This window comes from Nilaparvata lugens, chromosome 8 (genome assembly GCF_014356525.2).
Source record: "Nilaparvata lugens isolate BPH chromosome 8, ASM1435652v1, whole genome shotgun sequence".
NCBI lineage: Eukaryota > Metazoa > Arthropoda > Insecta > Hemiptera > Delphacidae > Nilaparvata > Nilaparvata lugens.
Window position 1 is genome coordinate 17,737,185 of NC_052511.1, and position 27,005 is coordinate 17,764,189.

At 33.6% G+C, this 27,005-nt stretch overlaps 1 protein-coding gene across 11 annotated transcripts in view; it reads right to left on the reverse strand.

The window, feature by feature from the left end:
* Positions 1–27,005, reverse strand: part of LOC111047592 (voltage-dependent T-type calcium channel subunit alpha-1G) — a 408,419-nt gene that overhangs the window by 99,336 nt on the left and 282,078 nt on the right. The gene's annotated exons all lie outside the window — the stretch shown is intronic.

Consider the following 27,005-nt stretch of genomic DNA (forward strand, 5'->3'; position numbering starts at 1 on the left):
GCTTTGCGAAGCCCCACGATAGTTGTAGACCTATGAAGGCTGAATCGTCATTGGTCGTTGGCTACTGTTATTGGTCGTCGAGGATAGACGAGCACAAGTATTGCAAATTATGGTCATGAGAACATTTAAAAAACAACAACAAATGAGGATAAACTAAGATACTATCGAAGCTAGATGGGCGTACACCGGTTAGTCAAGACAAGACTAGTCACGTTTAGTCACAATACTCCACATAGTTGCTTATGAAGACATGTCTAATTGCAATGACTAATCAGTGTGAGTTGCATCACATGGAGCTATGTGGATTATTGTGACTTAAAGTGTCTGATCATGTCTTGTCTTGTATTGACTAACTGGTGTGCCCCTAGCCCTAGTGAGGTAAATGAAGAGTGATCAGAAATGAGTTTTTTGTTGGAATGAATATGGTTTATATTGTCTGAAATCTTCTATCCTATTGGACAATATTAGAACTTTATTGAATGAAAAAGACTAAGAAATTGTCAAAAAACCACTGATTTATTGATAATTAGAAATAAATCTAATTGAATCTAAAAATAATTTCTAATTATCAATAAATCAGTGGTTTTTTGACAATTTCTTAGTCTTTTTCATTCAATATGAATAATTACCACAATATCAACTTCTCAACTACACAGAAAAGAAAAAATTAGAACATTATATTCACAACATATTATAACATCCCGGTTCGGTGAAGGATCCTTCAAAAGATTCAATGTAAATTTATATGAATGTGAAGTGTTTTTAAATAAATTAAATACATTGAATGAAAAAGACTAAGAAATTGTCAAAAACCACAAATTTATTGATACTTAGAAAGACCGGTTTCGGCTATTACACCATTGTCAATCTCTCTCTGTTTAAACAGAGTTTATCAGAGATTGACAATGGTGTAATAACCGAAACCAGTCTATCTACGAATCAATAAATCTGTGGTTTTTGACAATTTCTTAGTCTTTTTCATCCAATATGAATAATTACCACAATATCAACTTCTCAACTACACAAAAAGTAAAATTAAATACACTTCAGTCACCATGTAAATCATGGAATGCATGTATAAGTTACGTTGGACGCAAGAGGTATATAACAACAAAAGCTCTCAAAACATTAAATAATTTTGAAAATGTTGTTTGATTGTTGAGTTTGGATAAATTAACTTCATCGCACCATCCTCACTCATTCATGAATTCGACACAGCAGTCAATACACACATAGTACGTCACATTCATTGATGAGATGAGCTACCGAGATTGATTAATGATGGGCCACCATAAATTGGCGGAGTCCACTGATTGGCTACATTGGATGGATTAATCACTCTAATCTCAATCTATGATGTGAGCCAACATGAAGGGTCATCCGAATCTAATGAAAATTTAATAGTCATCACATTTGAAGCTCATGGATAACAATGATGTATGATTATCTGGCTCAAATTGCTGAAAGTAATCATGGAAATTGAAATTTTGGATGCTTCATCAATAATTATTGATTGGTTTTCTAATGGATTGAGGTGTTTTCTGTAGGATTGAAAATGATTAAAAGGGTAGGATCAGATGAAAAAGTTACAACATACTTTTATACTATGCTTCCAAAACACAGAGTTTTATTTTATTTTTCATTTATTCTATTTATTTACAATGCAAATGACACTAATGTAATAACATTGAAAGATAAAATAATAAGGTAGTCCTTGTGCTATTTTTCTTCCAAATTTATAAGTCAGAAATTCATTTTACATCCTGCTATATAAATGTTTGGAAGTTTTGGAAGTTTGAGAGAATGGACAGGATGTTTACACACTAGACAAACTCAAACCGAGGTGTATGTAATAGAAAAGCTCTTGTTTAATGATACAACACATACACCATGATCATATTTGTATTCGTTTTACAAGACTACTAATATTTTTGGAATGAGATATTGTACTGCATATACTGTGAGGATGAAGGTCCTCACGAAAATACTAGACTACTCTTTCAAAAGATGATAGTCCAGCTTGGGCGACACATTTTTTCATACAAAAATTATTAGCTTTATTTATTGAAGGAGAAAAGTAAGAGTGGGTTTTACAAACCTTCATGAAACCAGCCAATAACAAAATCCAAAAGTAGGCCCAGACTATCTACTTGGTGAAAAAGTATATGCTGAGAAATTATTTAAAAGAATACGACTAAAACTGTTTAACAGTTCAACTGATAAAAATAATTGTTTGTATTGTAATCAATCGATCGCCATTTTACTCGTCTATTTCTGTAAAAACTTTCTATGATAATATTGATTTACAAATAAAATAAGCATTGGATGGAGACTGATCTACATTGGACGAATGCTGTTGGCTGACAAAGCTTCTAACCAATAGGAAGCCATTTCATTCCTGTTGAAACTTTCTCTCATGCTATTGGCTAGCAGCTGACAGACTGAGCTGGATTAGACGATTGCTATTGGCCAAGTCTTGTTGCGCTCCTAACGAATTGGAAGCCGTTATGTCAATAAGTCTACCCCCACTAGTAGCACTCGATCGCTTCCTACTCTGGTACCTTATGTGTTTTTAGAATCAATATCCAATATAAATAATTCAGGATCATTATCATCGAATATAGATTCATCCATTAAATAGAGAGATCATCGATTATAATATATTTTTTTCAAAAGAGAGATCCTGTAAGGATGTACTGCCTTGTCACAATATCCAATGTCATATCCCACAAGTGAGCAAACACTTGTTTGGGTTGAGGTTTAGTAACTTTGAATTTCCACTTCCACTCCCGAATAAATGTTCCCATATTATAAAGTATAACCCATTTCTTTTAAAGAAAATCTCACATAAAAAACAAAACAAAAAAAAACTATTGTCAATTTTAGATCTTTTAGTTAATAATTGTAAGAAACAAATCTGAGAATTACGGCAGTGGAGGGAAGATGTTGATCTTCATCAAGGACAGTGATCCTGTTTGAGAAAAGGGTGAGATTCGGTGAGTAGGACAGAAAGGATTAAGACAAGAGAGATTCAACGTTAAATGAGGACAGCGTTTGGCCTTTCTTGGAGACAAAAACCGACGACGGATCCTTCTAATCTCGTTGATCTTTCCTGTTAACGAAACGAACTGAAAGCAACCCGCTCCTTCAGCTCATCACAGAAAGGATGTCCGCTTTTTTCTAGCTTGAAATCCTAAATTAAATCCAAGTGAGACGAAGAATAATACCAGGGAAATTCAAGATGTAGACTATGTATTACTCAGAGAATCGTGGAAGGTGGAGGAATTATTGCTCATGAACTATGGTGCCCGGGCCTCCGTCAATTTTCATCTATTCTTTGGGATTTATTTTTAATTTAATTTTAATTAATTTATTGTATAAAATACTATAATCATAATACAATTATGACATTTGAAGAAGGTTTATTTATTATTATATTATATTATATACTATTACTTACAATCTATTATTAAATTTTAGATGGATTATTGTTGTATTTGTCAAGCTAGACTCTATTTGGTTTCTGTATATGTATTTATGAGTGTGATAAATTTGAATTTGAATTTGAATATTCCACAAAGGCGACTTTCTAGAAGTATTTTAAGCCTAGGTGATGATGATGGGATGAATGATAATGAAGGTAGTGATAATGATAATGAATGGTATAATGAAGGTAGAGTTATGAATGAATAAAAATTATAGGTTATGCTATCCACTTGAATAGATTTGAGTACACTGTTCAGTTCCATGAGGAGATAACTTCAATTTTCCTCTTCATGATATCATTCAATCATACATTTATCGATAAAATTACGATCACAATGATATATGATGTGAAAGAGGAAAACTAAGATTCCTCTATCAAATTTCAATGGTAATGCAGTCCAAAAGGTCATGAGAATGTATACACATGTATGTATCACTTCACATTTCGAGAATAGGCCTAATCCTTGATAATGATTGAAGAGTTGTAAATGAAGAGCTCCATTCCAAAACCTGCTAAGTCAAAAACATAATTTGTTGGCAAATTGGGAAAAACTGTTGCTGAATCACTGTATGCTCAATCAATGAATTCTCGCTGGAAGTTAATTCATTATTAGAAGATAAATATGTATTATTTTCAAAATTGTTATTCAATTCATCTCACCATTCTTTGTAGAAATAAAACTGCGCATGCGCAGAAACATCAAACAATGTTTGAATGGTGATTACAGCTTCAAGAAGCAGGTTTTGGCAAGAAACACACTAGCAAATGATAAAGTCATATGTTTTGATGATATAACCGGAAAAACAGAAATTTGAAAAAATTGATTTTGGAATGGGAAAAAATTGGTTTTGGAATGGAGCTCTTCAAATATTCCAAACTATATAAAGTTGTTATCACGCTACAACAACTTCATCTTAATATGCTATTTTTCGAATAAATTACTGTGTGCCTTGTATCACAAACTGAACCAAAAATATTAAACAAACCTTGCAATGTAGCGGCGTTCGATTCATCTAAAGCTCACACTCTATCAATATGACGAAAGGTTTTAGGTGAAAATAGATATAAATTTCAATAGGGACAGCTGCGGAGCAAAGTGGAATACTAGAGGGAAACCTACTATTGTTTTAATATTTTTTTTCCAGATACAGATCATACTATATTATTGTATGAGATTTCGACGTAGAAGTTGTACACTGCTGATTTGGAGTTTCACAAAGAGGTTCATTATAATTATAATTATTATTATTATTACTATTTCATCCACTGACCACCTGTAAAAGGGGTATAAGGATATTTATATTTTTATTTCATCGTATAAGGATATGTCAATTTGTCATTAATCAAACAGTAACATGTTTTCTATCTTCTCATCTTGAGGTTTGTAAAAATCTTTGTATTCCTCCACTGAGTAGGCACATATGGATAGCAGCTCTTTTTTCAATAAAAATCTGAAAGCTTTACCTGACTTTTCTTTTATGTGAGATGGCAATAAGTTGTACAACCGGATACCTGAACTCCTTACCCCTCGCTCATACATAATGATAAAGATAAAGATAATGATATCCTTGTCGAATACCGATGAAATGCAGCTACTTTTGAGAACACCTCTACGGATCAAACAATCATTTCAAGCCTGTTATTCTCAGTGAGTATAGAATGTTACATTCTATACTCACTTGTTATTATTTTTCCAATCAATGAAAATAAGTTACGAATGATTATTTCTGAGTTGTCGTGTACCTGAGATTTCAATGAATATCAGAACAATATTATACGTATTATCATAGTGTTGATAACAGATTTCGTGATAGTGAATAAAATCGATAATATTTTATCAATGTTGACAATATAATGACACATGAAACTTGATGAAAGTAATAATAACGCATCAAAAGCATCACCAAAGAGAAAATCTATTCATATCTGTGAATGATGAATGAAAACATGTTTGAAATGAAATTAATGAAACTTCGTCGAAAAGCAACGAGTCAGATTGCAATTTCCACCTTTGATATGCTTTCAATATCGACCAGAATTTTTAATTTCAACCGAGCATCTGTGCAATTAATTTATTCACCGAATTCTTTCTCTCTCTCAAATGAGCAGTAGCTCTTGGTCATAAATTTTTGATTAATAAATTTAATCAATTCGACCTTTTCTATCGTTCCTGTCATCCACATACCTCACGAGAATTGATGATTGTTTCAAAACCTATTACCTCATTCATTAATAGGTTGATTAAAATATGCCAATGGATTTCTGTGTGTTGTTTTGAATATCCATATTGAATAAAAACGACATGATATTGTCAGAACCACTAGTTTATTGAAACAATATTATATGAGATACTAGTTTTAGTTGTTTCACCATTGTCTATCTCTAGTGAACTGCAAACTTGGACATTGAACAGAAGAAGCCATATGATTCGCCAACAGCTATCGATAAATGAAGGTTAAGCTCTACTGTCATTGGCCGAGACGAAACATGCCCAAGAATTTCAAATATGAACATGAGAACCGTTGAACAACGAAGAATAGCAAGGTGTTCTGCAAAGATATCTGAAACTAAGTAACTGACAAATCAACTGGATAAAGAATAAGGATGAAAGAAAATATAAATAATGATAAAGAAAAGGATAAGATAAATAATCTATTTATTTGTGATAAAATTACAAATCATATGAATATGATCGGAATAGAACAACAGGCATAGCCCAAAACTATTCTGTTCCCAAATTTTGATGAATAATAACATGAAGAATATAAGAGTACAGAATTTGAAAATCATTCAATCGATAATTTCGTACATTCTTCCATTTTTTCTTTAATCATCCATTTGAACGTTCGTTGACTAACAGAATAGAGAGAAATTATATATAATTTAGAGAGAATTAATTCATAAATGGTCATCCCAATTCTACAAAAATGACGAACTCCTTATTGAATCTAATACATTCTCTATGACAAGACTAACAGGGAGTCCATCATTTTGAAAAGCAAATGTTTTTCAAAGCCAATGCTTCCTAGATTTAAATCTTGAATTGAAAAAGTTAATATACGTGCATTTCATAAAAGGAATTCAAGAGGATTTAACAATTAAGAAAGAGGATCTCCGAAAAATTGCCATTCGGCTGATAAATTCAGTTTGAATTCAACGAATACTCAATGGAAATTACATTTTATAAAAAACACACTATCTCCCACAAATCATTTGGAATTGGAGAAATTGATGTTATATTAATTTTACATGTAAAATAATTGATAAGCCATCGGATCCAAGACACCGAATCACTTTCGAAATATGTATTCTCATTTTAGATAAATCCAATTAATTATTTTTTGAAAATTTTAAAGGAATCTGTTCGCATGGAAGGGCAGGAAAACCCTCTTCTCTTACATCCAACTTGGAACAGCTGAGTCAAGAAAATTCTAAATCCCCGACTACCAGCTTTTGTTTGGGTTTACGACGCGGGGAAACTCATCGGACGTTGAACGGAAAAGCTTGAAAATTCAATGTTGCACGCATGACTTGGTTTTTCCTTGACCAAGCCAGCCGGATTGAAACTCAATTTTCCGGAAGTTGTTTGTATTAGCTTGTTTGCTCATGCTGGAGGGAAAGCCTTTGTTGATTATTTTACTTACATGGACCGATTTAATTGCCTCATGACTAACCTACAACTCGATTTTTTAGAAGATGTACTTTTTATAGAATAGAAATAACTTGAATGAAAAAATAGTTTTCACCGTGAGATCACAGTTTTAGCTATTCAATCCACTGTTTCTAACTGGTGAATTATAATAATTTTCTCCTCTGATTCATGGTCGTAGTGGATGAATATTGCTTATTGAAAGAAGTGTTGATTTATCCACTTTTCAATCTCTGATAATGAACGATGACAGCTAAGGATCTAACTGATTCGAAGATGCATGGATTTATTGCACTTCAGGGAGTCTATATCTGAAGATATGTTGAAGTTAACTAATCTATAGTTTTTAGCATGAAGGTCATACGTTTTGAAAACAAATCCTGTTTTAGAACTCATCGAATGGAATTCTGAAATAATTGCGGGACGTTTCCGAGGTTCGATGTAGAATCACTATGCACCACTGGGATTTCTGTCTTTAATTTCTATACTTTAACCAATGCTCAACGATTCCCTCTTCATTATTGATTACGAGTGTTGCAAACGTAACTTTGATATTGGTGACGCCGAGAGAGCGCCGCTCCAGAGCCCGTTGTTCCAATTCAATTTTCTCTTGAGTGATTCATAACGAACGAACTTGTGCCCTGTTTCAAACTGCTAGAGTGGTCGTTATTCCAATATCAGAACATGCTTCAATTTTGCATGTTATTTTTTCATTTAATTTTCATTCCGGCAAAGTTTTTTCCCATTGGGAGCGAAGCGTCACGTTCCACACAGAACGTCGAATTGAACTTTATTCATGCATTCAACGGAAAGTATTCGCTTTAAAACAGGCCCGAGCGGCGGCGTATCTTTTCCCTCCATTTGATTTCTATGCAGCACACATGTCACTATTGAATTAGTTCGGGGAAATAAGGAAAGCGACCCCTGTTCTGAGGGAGCGTCTCACCAGGAAATTTAGAACGTTTACTGCGATGAAAAATTTCAATTTCATGCTCGAACAACTACGGCGAAAGCGACAATTTTTGCTTCAGTGATAAATTCTATGTGGCCGAATATACAAGTACTGTAGCTCAATTTATTGGGAAAGCACTGTTTTTGATGAAAAATAAGACTGAATTCATTCAACCTTTATATCAACATGAAATAAAAATTGTTATTTATGCCGTTCAAAGGGAAAAGTTGAGTTACATGAGTTTGAATTTTTATAAATGCGAACTGAAATATTTCAAATAATTCAAGAGAGAGTCATGCAAATATAGTTTCATTTCCTGTATCCATTTTCAAGGAAACGTTTGCTTTATTTTGTTAACCTGGCCTTATTTTCGGCTATCAATCATTAAGGAGATTTGCATTGTTCTCTTTCTAATAATTCAAAAACCTTCGAATTGATTATAATTCGATCGTATCGGAATACGAATACAAATTCAACTGATTGGTTCCTTGGTAGGAGTGCAGTTGTTTTTACTCTCGCAAATTTCTATGTGTATAATACAGTTTTAATTTTTGACACGATCTATCCGGGGAAGCCTGGTCATCGATCACGATATTGAATAATTGGATACTGATATCAAAAACCAAGAAGGATGAAGTTCTACAATAATGTTGATCAATTTTAGGTTGAAGGGAGTCGAATTATTACTTCTCATTTTATATCCAATGATAAAAAATCCGCAACTATTCCATTATAGTGTCTAAGGTAGTGCATTATCAAGGTTAAGTTTTGTTACCATTGACACTATGAGAAGGTTTATCATTCAATGAGCTCGATAGATGCAGAGGAGTCATCGACAACTCTTCATGAAACGGCAAATGACTAAAAAATGCATAGGTAATCATTTTAAAATTGGTTGGTTGGAATGCTAATACGTATCTAGACATTAGTAACAGTGACTGGAATGAAAATTTATAGTTTATTGCACCTGTGTGAAGTACATATAAATGAACACTTTTTCGCATTTCAACTTTTGACCGAACTTAATACTACCGCACATGAGAACCGAGAAAGGAGAATCGTAAATTGGCATTTTGTACTATTTTAGTGGAGTGCGTCATAATTTCAAATTATAGCTCTGAAAATTATTACGATCAGTCGCATTTGAAAACGATTTCATCAGATTCAGTGCTGGCTAATTTCCAACAAGTTCATAATCTGCATCAAATCTGAATTATTCAGAGCTTGCAGTACTTTTTAGAAGGAATATCAATAACTCGATTGGTATTCATCGATAACTCACTTCTATTCCATCCATTGATTACAATATATAAATACTGTGTAATAATTGAATGAGAACGACTTGATATTATCAAAACCATCAATTTGAGATACAAGTTACGTTTGTTAGACGAATCGGTTGTTATACCGATGTTCAATCTCTAGTAAACTAAAAGCTTAAACATTGAGCAGCAGAATATTAAACTGTTTGTTTCAACTGTTAACGGTTTTCATTATCATATTTGGAATACTTGGGCGTGTGTAGAATGGGCCAATGACAGTAGAGCTCAACCTCCATTGGCCGACAGCTAATGGCCAATCGCAGGGCTTCACCCATACTAAATATTCTGTTCAGTGGAGCAGTTTCCTGTTCAGTGAAGATTGATATAGTTCAGTTGAATTCATTCTAGTAAACGAAACTTGTATCTTAAGAATGTCTCCATGAACTAGTGGTTCTGACAATATAATGTAGCTTTCATTCAATATGAATATCTATCACCGCATCACTTTCACAAAAAAAAAAAACAAAAAAAAACAGTGTAATAACCCCATTGTATTGGAATAAGAATTCGAAGTTGAGTGATTAATTCCTTATAAGTAGAAGTTCAGTTGGCTTTATTGATATTGAGAATGAAGGAGAAAGGAGTTTTACAACAATTATAAGATATATACTGCTTGAGATATTTCTTGAATACTAGCATGATCAATTTCTAGTTGAAGGAAGTACAATTATCAATTCATAATTAATTATAGAAAATCCAATACGATTATGCTATACCGAACGAGATAACTGACTGTACATGAAGATAAAACATAAAATCACAAGTTGACTCTGATTTTTTCGTAGAGAGCGGGGAGGATATTTTTAATATCCTTTCCGAAGAATGGACATTGATATGTCCAAAGCTCCGCCAATTTATGTAGATGCATAACAATATAATTAACCATAGTTATTATATTACAAATTGCTTTTTCATATCATATACAGTTCAATAATTATTTTCTTAGTCTATATTATGTAAATTCATCTATTATTTTGCTGTATTGTAAGCTATTGTATATAAGTGTATAAGCCAGTATATATTATAATCTACATAAATAAAGTACTCAATCAATCAATCAATTTTTTTCATTGCATTCTGTATTCTCCTGTTATAATCAGTCTTATTGCTGGCACATATTACGTACCGTGTACTACTAATAATATCATGCTCAGAAAAAGTACATGAAAAATTGGAAGCATTACTTTTTCTAAACCATATATATAATATACATCTTCATTGAGAGGATAACCATTCATTCACGTGAGAGCTGAACCAAAATTTATAAAAGTATATCTCATGTGGAGCTAAATTCTCTGTTAAAGGATGAAAATAAAAATAAAATTCAAGAAGTGAAATTTCCAAGTGAAGCGATTTACAGGATGAGAAATAAATGGGATTCTTATCATCATTGTTCAGTACAACGCTTGCTAAGAGCACAGAATACAGTTTTCTCTGATAACTGACTGGACATGAAGATAAAACTTAACATCACAAGTTGACTCACATTTTTTCATTGCATTTTGTATTCTCCTGTTATAATCAGTCTTATTGCTGGCACATATTACGAGTTACATGCTAGTTATAAGAGTTACATGCTCGAGATCCTGATTCTCTCACACGTGAAAATTCAATTCAAGAGAAGATCTGTGTCACTCGTTTACTTCTTTTGACTTCCATTAGAAGTAGAAGTAGAAGTAGAAGACTAACGAACAAAATTATTGGCTACCATTACTGAACATTGTGCTGACCGCACACACAAAAGTGGCTTGACAAGGGAAGATGGGCCACCATCTGTGGTCAACACACATTCAGGGATACAGCGTGTTCCCTTCATCTCTTTCCCTGCTACAAATTACTCCCTTCGCGAGTTGCGGCTCTTATCTGTCCTTCCACTTTGTTACCCTGGGTAGCAGACATTATTCGTCTGTAAGGTCTACTTGTCAAGTGTCACTATCACACCCTTATCAGCGAGTTCTACTTCCTCTTTCAATTGTAATGAAGATTCGGAGAATGTCTTCCTGAATTCAATGTAGTATAATTGAATCTTATTGGACATGTGAGAATGCACATTACTGATCATTCAATAATGTTTGGTAGCATATAATAAAGTTGCTTTGGAATATGTAATAGAATTGTTTTCAGTTTTTAATAATATTGAAAATTTAAATATCAAAGATTTCTTTCTTTTGACATATTATTAGAACCCCAGCAAATCGATTGTTAAGAAGACTTATTGGAAAATTCATGAGTGCGAAAACAGACAGAGCCACAATTCCTTGGCTTGAGGAACTAAAAAAAGACATCGGAACTGAATTTAACTATTGACGATGTCAAAAATCGAACAGCAATTTATAGGGAAACCATTTCTGACAGAAAGAGGATCTCATCAATAAAAACAATTAAAAGAAGGCAAAAGGTTTGTTCAGATGAATTGAGAAAAGAAAGATCTGACAGAATGAAAAGGTACTGGAAAGAAAAGAAGAGAATTGAAGCGGATAAACAAAGAAAGAGGACTAACCAGAGACTACAGTGATCCTATGTAGTCATAAAATAACAAAAAAAAAGATTCGAGGAATGTTTTCCTGGTTTTAATGTTGATCAGTTTGATTTTATTGGGCACGTGATAATGATCTTTATCCAAAATTCAAAAATGTTTGAAAGCATTTAATAAAGTTGTTTTGGGATATGTAAGCTAATACAATTGTTTTCAACTGTAATGAAAATTCGAAGATTGTCTAAATGAATCCAATGCTGTACAGTTGCATAGTAGGCATGTGTTAAATAATTAGTAAATTTCTTGCTACGATTCTTATACAAGAGCTTGAAAATAATATCAATTTAGAAACATGGATAAAGTTATAAGTTATCATCTCGATTACACATCAAATCAATAATGTCCAGGAGAATGTAAGCCTGAATTCAATTGTATATTTTGTTATGGGAATGTGTTGAACAATTCCCACAGATCACAACTCATTTTTGTATGATATTTCTTGTAAGATTCAAATTAAAGTCGAGATAATATGGAAATTATCAGAATTTATTAAGAAATCACGAGATTTTAATAGAATCAAAAAATTTACTTGTACTTTAACCTTGTGTCGGGATTCCAAGAATTCACATACGTCATTTTCTACAGAAACGTTATTCAACTTATAAAATCTTTTTCAAAGCATTACAGTTATCTGTAATCATTAGAGGATAAATAAATAAATTCGTATGGCTCTTTTGTTGGTGGGGAGTCCCTTGCGGGAAGGTCCCACCGCCTGAATATAATTATAATTTAAGCCGTCAATGGGCCTTACGATTGTCATACTTCAGCCGGGACCGAAAGTTAACGTGCCCATCCGATAACACGAGAGTGATCTCGTTAAAAAAACTTTTGGTTATGAGAGGGATTGAACCCGGGAACTCTATGCTGCTACGCAAGCACTCTATCCACTAGACCACGGATCACTCCAATTAGAGGAGAAGTGATGAAATTATTATCAGTGGAAGGTATCCTTTAAGATAACAATTGAAAGCATCATTCTTACATATAATCCGTAATAGTTTGCCCTCTCAAAATTAATTTCTCATCTCTACTATAATGTAGTAACTAAGTACTGAACAGAAAATGAATAATATACTAGAATGAGAAAGTTTTATTAGTCCATTCACAATTCAATAAACTAATTCCAATTTCGTTAACGTTTGTATACAAATTATCGAAATAAATATGATAGTAGGTGAGCCATAAACCATCTCAATCACATCTTCGACATTTCAAATATTGAATTACAGTTAAATTTTTGAGGTATCGTACCTAATGTGAATTAATAATTTAATGTGAATTCTTATATGTAGACTTCTACTTTCAAAAGAGCATCAAATATAAATCAAATCGTTAATCAATATTAATTGTTCCCAATGTATATTGCATTGTATTGGAGGGTTAAGTGTAAGAGAAGGCCGGCTGCGCCCTAACTTCGCCCTCCTAGGTAGAAAATAAAGGCAGCTAACCAATCAATCAATATAATTCTTGAGGTATTCTATACTTTGAAAAAATTGAATTCAACTTGGACAATAGTCTCTAGACTTGTATCTCCAAAAGTTCATCTAATACCATCCATCAATCAATATTGATTTGTACTACATTGACACAGGGAAATTCACCTTCACCCTAGAGCTCCACACATTGTTTCTCCTCTTTCATCGATAGTACACGAGGCAACTTGAAACGAAAGCGACCGAAATGTCGAGAGGAAGATAGTATGCAACAAGTTGTTCAACGCTCATCGTATCAGACCGTCGGGAGAGGGGGGAGTGACCGAGGTGCCCCCCCAAACTTTCACTAATACAGCCCCACAGTCGTCGAATAGAGAGGACCTACTATTTCCCACCTGGCAATAGCAGCCCATTCAAAGCAACTCAACACTGTCTTTTTCAGTTTCTTGTTATCTCTTTCCCCGTTGCACGGAGCACACTTTTCTCTGCCAAGTCTTTTTCCGATCTAGCCACTCAACGTCTCCCCTCACCACCCTCTTCTCCCTGTTACCACTTCCCCCTGTCCTCCTTCACCATGTTACCCCTCCCACACCCCTCTAAGCAGCCGAAGAGCGCTACTCCAATATTGTTAATGCACTGGCTGCTATTCATTCCCACTGCTCTTTCCTTGAAAAGCAACCTTTTCCCTGTGGTTCATTACGAAAATATTAAACGTGGCACAATGCTTCTGTTGCCAGCATACCATTAATCATAATTTTCACCTTTTCCCGTAAGAATAAAACGAGGTCTGATGTGCTCAAACCCACTCACTCACTCACTCACTCTTTTTCACGGTAGAAAATTTTCTTCGCAATCAATGTGTCTGGCCTGATAAAAAGTGGCCGGCTCTGTTGGTGGTAGGTGGTGAACAAGTGTAAGTGAACTCATTATTTATAATTCCTTTCAACGGATAATATTTTGTAACATTTCTTCATGAATGCATTATTTATTCTCAACAAAGGAATGCATGATGGATGCAGTTTTTTTATGTTAATGGGTTTTGTAATCATTATTAGAGTATGCAGGTGTGAAACAGGTACAGCTCCTGGTAACTCCATAATTGGGATGTAAATAAAAAAAATAACAATAGCTCATATAATGAATTTTCAATTTGGAATGATGAAATTTTGCCGATCAGTTCTGGAGGGGCTAGTTGTCTAGTGGTCTGGAAAGTTATTTATTTATTTGTTGATATAATTACAATTTTGCCGATCAGTTCTGGAGGGGCTAGTTGTCTAGTGGTCTGAAAAGTTATTTATTTATTTGTTGATATAATTACAAATCATATGAATATGATCAAAATAGAACAACAGGCATAGCCCAAAACTATTCTGTTCCCAAATTTTGATAAATAATAACATAGTTATAACCAAGGTACCTAGAATACATTGTATTCTAGATACATTGGTTATAAACTTTATGTTTCTTGTACGGTACTGCCTGGTCGTTGGATCGAATCCCGCAGGTAAACATGGACTTATGATCTGTTGATCATCTCATCAATCATCCACGAACAGGTAAAGAAGCTGATGTTAGAATTTTTGCAATCTTTCATTGAAACATATTGTGATTATGAAGTATTAATTCTTATTTTATTTTAAAGTGTGCGTCGAAGAATAGCGAAGCCGTTCCTAATTCAACATTTCTCTATTGGGGAATATTGGGAACTGGGCTCTATATTATAAGAATATGAGGAGCCTGTTGTTCAAAAAACAGAAAACGGTAGTAAATAGCATGAAATTACTTTCCATATCCCAATAAATCTGACTTTGAAATTGGGTGAATTTCGAATATAATATTGCTCACTGATGAAAAGATTTTTCAAAATATGAAAGTTATAAAGAGCGCTGCGAAGTTCTATTAGATTTTCTGTAGCACGATTTTTTATCAATCCCGTAATAAATAGTATTACAGTATAAAATACTAGATACAGTTCACGAATATATATAAGACCGTACAACTAAGACTGCACAATTTAATTGGATACATACAGGACTCGAGAGAAATTGTTGTTGATCGCTGGTGTAGAATAGGTGTTTGAGAGAAGAAAAAGAGAAAACACAGCATTCACAAAGTTGAATTTGTTTCAAAACTATCATCTTCTTCGTCTAACAAGTTACCTAATTGTACTTTGTGCGTTGCACTATTTTCAATTAGAAAATGTTATTCTCATCTGAGAAAAGTTGAAAAGTTAGTTTCATCCAGTACCGGTACAGTGTATAACGATTACCGATCCCTGTATCAAAAGGTGCATGACCCAAAACCCCTCTCCTCTTTACCTCCTCGTAGCCCACCACATCTAAATAGCTGAGTCAAAAAGAAAAAAGATCTTCATAGAGGGAGAGCCTTGATAAAGTCCCTGGAACACTGTGGAATGGTAGAAAGAACAATGGAGAAGACTCTATAGATGCTCGCGTGAGTGCACGTAAATTGAGAGAGAAAAAAACGGAGAAGGGAAAACGCGAAAAAGAAAGTGTGTGAAAGGAGGAAGGGAGGCTGAAAAAGGTACGTGAACGTTGTAGGTTTTATAGAGTTGGCGAGAAATGTTTTAGGGATTAAAGTGAACGGGAATTGATGTTATATCGATTGAATTAGAGTCCCATTCCCAGTCCCTCTCTCATTTTTTCGCTTTTTATTTTCTGTTGCTTTCAGGGATCAACACATCTCGCAGCGGTGGCTTTGCAGCCGCGTCAAAAATTGGTAACAAGCTCCGTAATATTTTTTGCATGTTTCACTTCCATCGTCGGAATTCCGTTCGTTTCAGTGCACTACATGCGTATAAAACTGGTGCTAAAATTCGAAGTTGAAAAACCCGGAGTAAACAGAGTCGACGTCTCAATGAGAACACTTCATTCTCATCTCACATGTTGGGACATTGATAACTGAATTGCTGGAATGCGAAATTCGATTCAAATTCGGACTGTGATAACAATTCATGGTTCTTGGAAGGCAGCTTTGACATGTAAATCATTGTTATTGAATATTAGAGTAGGCTACTGGGTGTGTGAATGTAAACAACAGTATTCATGGATATTGATTCAGTTTTAATGGTTTGAGCAACAATTATTATTGACTATCGTAGGTACCATTTTAGTTTAATAAATAAATCGGAGATAAATCGTTTAACCATCTGATTGATCATCTAATTATATATTTTTGATTAATATATAATTATATATTTTGTGCCGGTTGCAAAAAAGCCGGCCAAATTTTAATCGTAATTAATTTTATTAGAACACTAGAACAGAGAAGCCTTCTCTCGAAAGTCTTATCTGATTGGTTCTAGTGAAATTAATCACGATTGAAAATAAAATGGCGTTTATTAAACCAGGCATGAAACTTTAGGCAAGTAAAATAAATTTTGTATATATAGAATGTAAACGAAATCAAGGATCTTAATCTAATTCCATCACGCCTGATGACAAAATTAAAATTAAAATTAGAATTCATTTAATGATAATTTAAAAAAATTATCAATGGTACCTTGAATAAAAAAAATGAAGAAGTAATAATTATTGAACGAGAATCCTAATTAAATACTGTAAATCACCTCAAAGATTTCTGCTACAGCAAATATTGAGAACAGGGTACACAGCTAGATGGAAATACGATGAGCGCTACTAAACAAAAATTATTTGTCAGCCCGGTCTTTGGAGTGATTTATAGCATTTTTTTGGGATTTCCGTTTAATAATAATTATCCATTAATTAGCATTTGAACAAATGCAACTTCCAATTTATTTTCAGCTGTAATTAAAGAAGTATTGATCCAATCTAATTTCATTATGAGTAATGAAAAAAGTGCTCAATTGCATATTAAAAGTAAAGGAATATTGATTCGAACCCTAAAAAGTATAAAGTACCGTGAATAAAAATTAAAGAAGTAATTATTATTAAACGAAAATCCCAATTAAATGTTGTAAATCACCCCAAAGACTTCTGCTACTGCAAATGTTGACAACAGGGTAAACAGCTAGATGGTAATACTATGAGCGTTACTATACAAAAATTATCTGTCACCCTGGTCTTTGGGATTATTTACATCATTCAATTAGGATTCTCGTTGAATAATAATTCTTCATTAATTAGCATTTGAAAAAATGCAACTACCAATTTATTTCCATCTGTAATTGAAGAAGTATTGATCCAATCTAATCCCATAGGAGTAATGACAAAAAAGTGTTCAATTCTTTTTTTATACTCACGTATATTGAAAATAAAGGAATATTGATTTAAACCCTGAAAATATAAATAATTGTACCGTGAATAAAAATTAAAGAAGTAACAATTATTAAACGAAAATCCCAATTAAATGCTGTAATCACCCCGATTACAAAGACCGAGCTGACAATTTTTTTGTATAGTAACGCTCATAGTATCTCCATCTAGCTGTTTACCCTATTGTCAATATTTACAGTAGCAGAAGTCTTTGGGGTGATCCAAAAAGTGTTCAATTGTATATTGAAATTAAAAAAATATTGATTCAAACCCTAAAAAAATATAAATAAGAACCAAAACAATGTTTTCAGAACAACGCTTCTGGTAGAAAAACAAAGCAACTCATATTTGTGGCCACAGAAAAAACTCGTTTCAGCAAGTTGTCGACAATCGCTTTTGCTGCATATCAGAGCGATTCACTGCTAATTGAATCAGCTCCAGTTGATCGTTTGAGGTATGTCGCATGAACGGGGCGGGCAAAAGTCGATGCGAACTCTGATGGAATGCAACGGTGAAGCCACAGCACCTCGATTAACGTTCCTACAAATTTAACGAGATCGAAACCACGCTCTAGTGGTCAACTCCGTTCTACTCAACCAGAACAATGGCTTCTGCAAGTCCTGCAACTCCCTATTGCTTTTTACAAGTGATTTTCTCTCAATAATTTTTCATTTTCCATAAATTCACATCTATTACTAGGTCTACTACTCCTACAGAGTTCTCTCAACTCTCTATTTACCACAATAGATTTCAGTTTTGAACTATTCTTGACGACACTGCAGTGTTGAAAATGGATTTTTAAAAATTGGAAAGCGCTCCACACTTGAGTACTAGTTTTTGATGAAAAAAGAGATAATATTCATAATATTGTTTTCGCAGTAAATTTGATTTGAGTGAAATTCATAGTGAAGATGTCAGTGTAGATTAGAGAAGACTTTTCGAAAAAGAATCGTTTATAAACCAAAATTTACTGTGATATATTGATTGCTAATGGTTTAAGGCGTCTTAGTGTTTGCTAATAATATATAATTATTATATAATATAATATATTGTATTATTATTATTATTATTCTTTAAAAATAAGACTGTAGTGTCGTCAAGAATAAAACTAAATATTTATCATAGATAGTGAAATAAATGGATAAATTTCCCCTAATTTTTCTGATTTTCCCTGATTTCTACCCTGAAATTTCTCCATGATTTCCCCTCAATAATTTATCATCTTCTACGAATTCGAGTTCTATTTCCTGTTTCAAGTATACTTATATAAAGTCTTGATTATTTATTGTTTTTTCCTTGGCTATTCTCTCCCAGAATCTTTCAGTCTCTATGAACTCATTCACATCTTTACCGCTCCAGTTCTACTCCAATTGTGCCTCGACTCAACTGATTGAAGATGAAGAAGGTGTGTAGTAATAAAATGAATCGGATGAATACAATGAATGGACATTGTTTTTTTTAACTGATTTCTTCCATTTTATATAGATCACTAAAGCCCCACTATTTCTACATTCTCATTACAATTATCAATCAATCAATTTTGTAAATGATAAATAAATAAATTTCATCCAGCCAGGAGATACAATGTAGACCTACAAGCGGCCATGTCCAATTTTCTCATTATATCAATGAGTAAACACAAAGAATCAAAGTGAAATCAATGATATCTTTCATGCGAAGCAGAGCAGATTATAAGCAGTGACGCAATTATTTGAAAGGCAGGCTTTGCTCTTAAGATGATCACAAAAATTATTCCAAATTGAAAATTAATTTCTACAGCGGTTGAAGTATGACAGACGTAGGCCCATTGACGGTTCAATTTATTTATTCAGGTGAGGTGGGACCTTCCCGTAAGAGACTCTCCAGTAGCAAACGCCATACGAATTCACTTTACTATCACTGACGCAATTAACACAGTACCTTTTAGTTGAAGGCCTAGGTTTTACTCTATTTTGTTTTGTATTGAAAAAAAAAACAATCAGTTATTACATTTGAAATGATGAAAAACTACGAAGAGATTAGAAGGCCTACGTTTTCAATCTATTTTGTTTTATTGAAAAAAAAAACAATCAGTTATTACATTTGAAATAATGAAAAACTACGAAGAGATTCATGTACGAAGCCGAAAAACCATTCAAGTATACTCTGATAAATACATTTTGTTAGCAGTGGATCGAACTGGAATTATTCATGATATGTGAAATGCAACAAAGCACTACCCGAGATGTGGACGTGATAAGGGAACAGCAAATGTATTGTTCAATTCATACAAAACTGGTTAGAAGCTTTCAGAAGTTATTCATATGCAGATGAGATGATGGGATGGGGCTGGCTTGCAAACACTATAAATAAATACAATGCAATTCCCCCAGGGATAACGCTTGAATAAATATATAGTTGAAGGAGAATTGAATTGAAGAGTTATTCGCGTTTTGATGTTTATTTGGGTTGGTTGCTTAGATTTTATCAAATTTCAAGAATTTAGCACAAAGAATCTGCTGCTTGAAAAGAGATTTACTATTATTATTTTAGGACGGTCCCGGATGCCTAAAAAAGCAGTCGTTAGGTCATGTCAGAGGCCCTGAAATAGATCAGTTGCGACCTGAAAACTCTGACACCAGACCTGAGCCAGCCAGATCACTCGATATTATTATTATTATAAGGACGGTCAAGATTATTGTGAAGAGATAAATGAAATGGCTCACTCTGTAGAAAGGGTGAACCTTGATTTAATGACTAATTCACAAGTTCCTGACTTTCCTAGCAGTGATTGATTCAGTTCCTAGTCAGTTCATCAAGTTCACTAGTTCAGTTCAGTTATCACAACTATAAAAACCTTCAATAAATTAGACAGAAGAAGAAGAAATCTTCAAATCAAAGCTTCAATTCTAATATCATAGCATGGATTATTATTTAGATAGAAAGTACAGTCATGATTCCAGATTAACATAGGAGGTATTGTTAGCTTATAATAGCCTATCAGATACAACTATTTGCTAATAGCTAACAACTGTAGAACACTCCTGCTTATACTTGACTTCCTGCTAACAACTTGATCAAGCATTTGGAACAGTCGTTCTTGATAAGGGTAGCAAGATCAATACAGGAAACATGATTCTAATGCATTCTTATAGGACTATTCATACTCGCTTGGCTAGGCTGAGTTAGAGTTCATTAGAATTATATTTCCACTGTACCGGGAACATACACTGATACTGATATGTGAGAAACTAGGTTTTTCTGTAACTAGCTGATCAGTATCCAAAAGGCAAAACGAGACGATCAAGAATATTAATATCAAGTAACAACATTTCGGATATTAACATGAAATTCAGAGTAAGTTTTATGACAGCTTATGAGTTTTATGAGACGCTTCAAGCAATCAACATTTCCTTGGAAACTACAATTTTCCTTGCAACAATCAGAAACCCCGAATATTAATTATACTTGACATGAACAATTTTGGAGTAATCTACTTAATTAAAATGGGTTGAGGTAGTGCAAAATACAACGGAAGTGCACCGCACCGTACTAGCGAAATCCTGCCTTCCATAGGTTATTTAAATACGCTTCAAGCAATCAACATTTCCTTGAAAACTACAATTTTCCTTGCAACAATCAGAAACCCCGAATATTAATTATACTTGACATGAACAATTTTGGAGTAATCTACTTAATTAAAATGGGTTGTGGTAGTGCAAAATACAACGGAAGTGCACCGCACCGTACTAGCAAAATCCTGCCTTCCAGAGGTTATTTAAACATTGAAGCCTGACAGTGGCGTCAATCAATTATTTATCGAAGGGAGCAGGAATACCCCCACAAGGCTCTTCTGCGGTCATCCTCCCTCCGCTCAGGTCTGACTTACGACTCCTTTTACCGAGCAGTAAAAGCCCCGGGTTATTGGTCGGTAACACATCAATAGCATGCTCGGGACTGAACTTATACATTATTGATAAACTAAAACCCTCCATTGAACTACAATTGTCACCTTTTTCAACCATTTGGATGAGGATAACATGAGGAGTTCTCTTGTAACTTGTTTTTCTATGTAACTAATTATTGATAAGGATTATCATCCTATCTTCTTCTATTATATATAAAAGCGAAATGGCACTGATTGACTGACTGACTGACTGACTGACTGACTCACTCTAAATCTACCAGACCAAAAACGTTCAAATTTGGTAGGTATGTTCAGTTGACTCTTTAGAGGCGCACTAAGAAATCTTTTGGCGATATTTTTTACTCTAAGGGTGGTTTTTAAGGGTTTAAAGTTCGTCTTTTAGCATGTATTCTTATTCCAATATCTTAGAATTAATAATTGAAATGTCCATACCATATGTTAATATAGAACTATAATCTAGAGAGAGTACCTCTTCGAAACAGTTGTTCTGGTAACTAAATTAAAAATTTTGTCAGGTTGGCATTAAGTTGAGTTGACTTTGTTAGGTTGGCACCAAGTTGAAGATTGAAATGCATTTATTCAGGACCTCCTAAATACCAATTTATTTATTAGTAACAGGTGTTTTTCGAGATCAAATTGACATAATACGTTCAAATTCGTTACAGAGGTTCCGCTGAGGTCTACATGCAGGCGAGCGAAGCGAGCCCGCTGATCTCACTTTTGGACGATCCAGTCGAGGGTCCAGGGGGCGGAGCCCCCTTGCTAGACGGATATGACGAGCGAAGCGAGCCTGACGGCTAGTACTCGTATAAAGCGAAGTTAAACTGCTGAATATTCGTTCAGAACTATTCAATTGTTCATCGGATTATCAATTTCTTGAGAGTTACTCTCTTGATGACAGATCGAAAGAAGAATGAACCAATTAAATCAATACTAAAAAACAACATTTTTCGGGAGAAAATAGGACTTGTATAAAGATTGAACAATGAGCCGAAGAATATATAGTGAGGTTGAAGCCCTATGATTGGTTTTCAGCTGTTGTCCAATGAAATTTAAGCTATACTGTCATTGACCAAGACTAGACAAGACCATATTTGGAATACTTGACAGTTTCAAGTCTTAGCCAATAACAGTAGAGCTGAACCTCCATTGGTCTACAGCTATCTGTAGACCGTCTCATTGACCGTCTAGTATACATTGACCGTATCATTGACCGTATAACTTTGACCTTAGCATTGACCGTTATATTGATCGTCTCCAACGGTCAATCATCACGGCTTCATCTACACTTTAATATATTCTGCTGCTCAATGTTTAAGCTTTATGTTCACTAGAAATTGATAATGGTGCAACAACCGAGATTGTCACTCGATTTTTTACTTTCGAATACTCAAATTATGACTTTTTTGAACTTCGAATTTTTTGAATAAATTATTGGTTTTGACAATATTTAAATCGTTTTCATTCTGATGAGAATCATCAAGATTGGTTTCCTTGGGAAAAAATATTGTGACTATTGAAAGAAGGGAAAAAATCGAGCAATTAATAATTAATAATGTCGGCGAGGAGCGGTTGCATCCTCTTTGGGATGATGAGTTTTCATGAATTGAGTTTTCTTGAGTAACTAAAGCCCGGTTGAACAAAACCCGGTTAAATAAACCGTGACAATTCACGAGAACCAATCAGAGAAGGCCTTTTTGATAAGACGTCTTCTCAGATTGGTTCTCGTGGAAATAATCACGAATAGAATTTAACCGGCTCTTGTGCAACCGGGCCTTAGTTACTGAAGAAAACTCTATTCATGAAAACTCATGTTATACTAAGTATAACAAATTAAATTTTATCGCAGTTTTTCTTGTTGAATAACAAGTCGTATCCTTGCACTGTTTGAGAATAAACTCTCTTTTAAATGAGCATAAACATTTCCCTAGGAGCCTGACATTTGAAAGCCTTTTCTCCAAGCTTGGATACACTGTTACCCTCAAAAGTTTCTGACGAGAATCTGTAAACTGAAATATACATATTTATATGTTGAACAAGAAATTTGAAAATGTTGAACAGGCTTGAAAGACAATAATTGGCAAAACACTAGTTTCACGAACACTCAAAACCTTCTAACACAACATGCTCATGCTTGAGCTAGATTTTGATGATTCTGAAATAAATTTATCAGAAGATTCATTCATCAAATCATGCAATGAACAATATTAAAGCATTATACTCGAGCCGCAATTTTTTTCGTAGTTGAATTTAGCTTTATTATCAATTAAACATGAATATTTCAAAGAAAGAGAATCCTAATTAATATTGAATATTATCAGATTTAATCAATTGAGCAGATCTAAACTGAGTATTTCTGGAAGACATTCAGTTGAGAAAAGAGGAGAGAGCATTCACTATTCCTCCTGAAAAACTGACATTCTTTCCTCAATGCAAATAACACCGAAAATCACAATTAACAATCAACCACACAGATACAAAACCAATTAAATATAATAGTTTGATGATAATCATTGTGAAAAACTATAACATCTCATAGCATTCCACCCAAAACAGTCATTTCAGTCCACAACTAAAAAAATGTCGAAAAGAAAAATGAAATTTCTCAATAATTATCATCAATCACATTCTCATCTAGCAATCATTTAATAAATTGTAACATTCACTAATGTTCACGAGAACTATTCCATCGAAATTCAGCACATGTGGCATCACATGAATGAAACGATATTAAGAACAATAACTAAACAACAAATCACGATATTTATGACAATGTATAATTTTATAACATGGCACTGTAACACATTCATTTTAGATCAATCAAATCAATACACGACTCAATATTCTGTGATAGGTTACACTACTAGGAGGAAATTTCGAGCGAGAGAGACACAGATAGATAGTGAAAGAGAAAGACAGAGGATGAAACAATGGCATTCAGAGAATTGGATGAGTGATACAGGTTCACAGGTTGGTTGCTGCAACATTGGTATTTCTGTTCATTTTTTTGTGTGTTTGAGATCTGAAAATGATAATTATTTTGTGGAAGTCATTGGTTTAGAAATTAATTTGAACAATTTAGAAAGTATGTTATGTATTATGCTACATTCTGATTGGATTTTGTTATTTGGAATCTGATATATTATGCATTTAAATTTGAAGAAAAATAAAATTTAATACACGAATATAAGAGGAATTTAAAAATCTTTTACTTCAGGATTTTTAACTGTTAAACTCATCAACTGATTTCTACTTGCATTACGTACGCCTATTGGCTATTTGAACATGAATGGAGAATAAATATTATCGATTGTTTCAATGAAAACCATAGGTTAAAATTCTACTAATCAATGAATTCGAATGTTTACACTTCACAAGAATTTTGACCCAGAATAAGAACAATGATTGAGGACCTGAAATGTTCACATTACAGTTAATTCCAAAACAGTGTACTTTTTGAACTCGATGCTCTATCGTAGTTATGATATTACCAGTTCTCAAACGGTAGTGAAATAAGGGATTCCTGTCTTTGTTCATATTGATGACAATACAGTGATAAGATGAAACAAACTTCCTATAAAATTGTAAATTGCTATCAATTGAAGTGGATAGCATAACCTATAATTTTTCTTCATTCATAAATCTTCCTTCATTGTATTATGATTCATCCCATCATCATCACCTAGGCTTAAAATACATCTAAAAAGTCGCCTTTGTAAAATAATAAATGTATACGATTCAGTAAAATATTCATAATATTTAACCACTCCCGTTGTCAAGTGGAATCAACAAGATCTATCCTGACTCATTATATCCTAATCATGATTCATCCTGAGTCATGATAATGACACAGTTGAAATTTTACGGGAAACGTCTCACCAAAATTGATTAAGATTAAAGATTGATAATATTGATAAATGGATGAAAAAATCATCTCATCCCTGATGTTGACTGATTGACATCTCTGTTCCCAAACGATAATTACACAGTAAAATTCTCCCGGTCAGAATTTTTATTTGACGAGCAAAATTTTTAGCTTTTTACTTTGAGTGCAAAAAAGATTTGACGTGTTTAACAAGCTGCTACTATTGACGCATCTTGATAGTTGTTGCGGCAAACAGTTTATCGTCGCCAATGTCACTTCTTTTGACGGCAGCGAGTGTTCGCTCAAATGGAAAAATTATCAAGCCATCAGAGTCCCTCACGGCTGGCCGAGCTGACAGGATTAACGACCTTAATTTGTTGACATTATACGTTTGAAAAGCGCTCTTCACATAGAGAGAGCATTTTCCCTTCTTTAACGGCCTCACCGAGCTAACTGCGGGAACATTTAATTATTTTCTGCCTTGTTCCTTCCACCGGCAAGTTTGGAAGTGAACGCTCTCTCGGACGTGCAACGAAAACTTTTCAACTATTTCGTTTGTCGAGGAAATTGAAAAATAAGTTGTTTAGTTGTTCTTGTTTCCGACAATAAGTTACAGTACTCTGCACAGTTTTAGACAGAGTGAAACCCATCTTTTGCGGCTGGTCCACTATACACATTCAGCCAACTCTATTTTTTACTGACATGGAAATAAGACTTGAAAAAATACAAGATTTCTGGAACTGAATTGTGGTAGGTACTCCTAAAATTATCTCCTCCACCATATTTCGAACCTTATTATTTATTAATTCCAATGTTAGAAAGGTAAATTCTCAATTTGCTATCATCCAAAATTTGGATTTAAATGGCATGTTATTGATTTATATTTAAGTTATGTTTTCATTCAAAAGTACCTTTAAAAGTTTTAGAAATAACATTTCAGGTCATATTTAATGGAAAATACTGATAAATTGTCAAAAAACCACAGATTTATTGATTCTTAGAAAGACCGGTTTCGGTCTTTAGAAGGAACCGAAACCGGTCTCGGTTATTACACCATTGTCAATTTCTGATGAACTCTCTGAGTTTATCAGAGATTGACAATGGTGTAATAACTAAAACCGGTCTTCCCAAGTATCAATAATCAACTTCTCAACTACACAAAAAGTGATTCTAGGTCAAATTTTTTGTTATGAAATCCAATGCATTTGTTGAGTATAAGTGCTTATTTACCTAATTCTGTATCATGATAGTTATATTTGTTTTAGATAGCATGTTAAGGTGAGGCATTTGTGCATTAGAGAAAGATCGAAGAAGAGGAAATTGTAGAAAATCTAATAGAAAACATCAGGAGAAATCATTGAAGGCAACAGAACACAAGGATAATATAACGTTTGAAATTTCTGATGATATTGAACAAATTTTGATTGTATTTTATTAAATAATTATAGTTGTTCAATTTCAATGTGATTCTGATTTGAGAACAAGGTGAAAGAACATTACTTTCTTTTGATTGCAATGAATAAATATCTGTAAAATTGGCTCCAATGTCGAGATTTCAACAAATGATATTACTATTATTTCTTGGTCAACAGAAATAT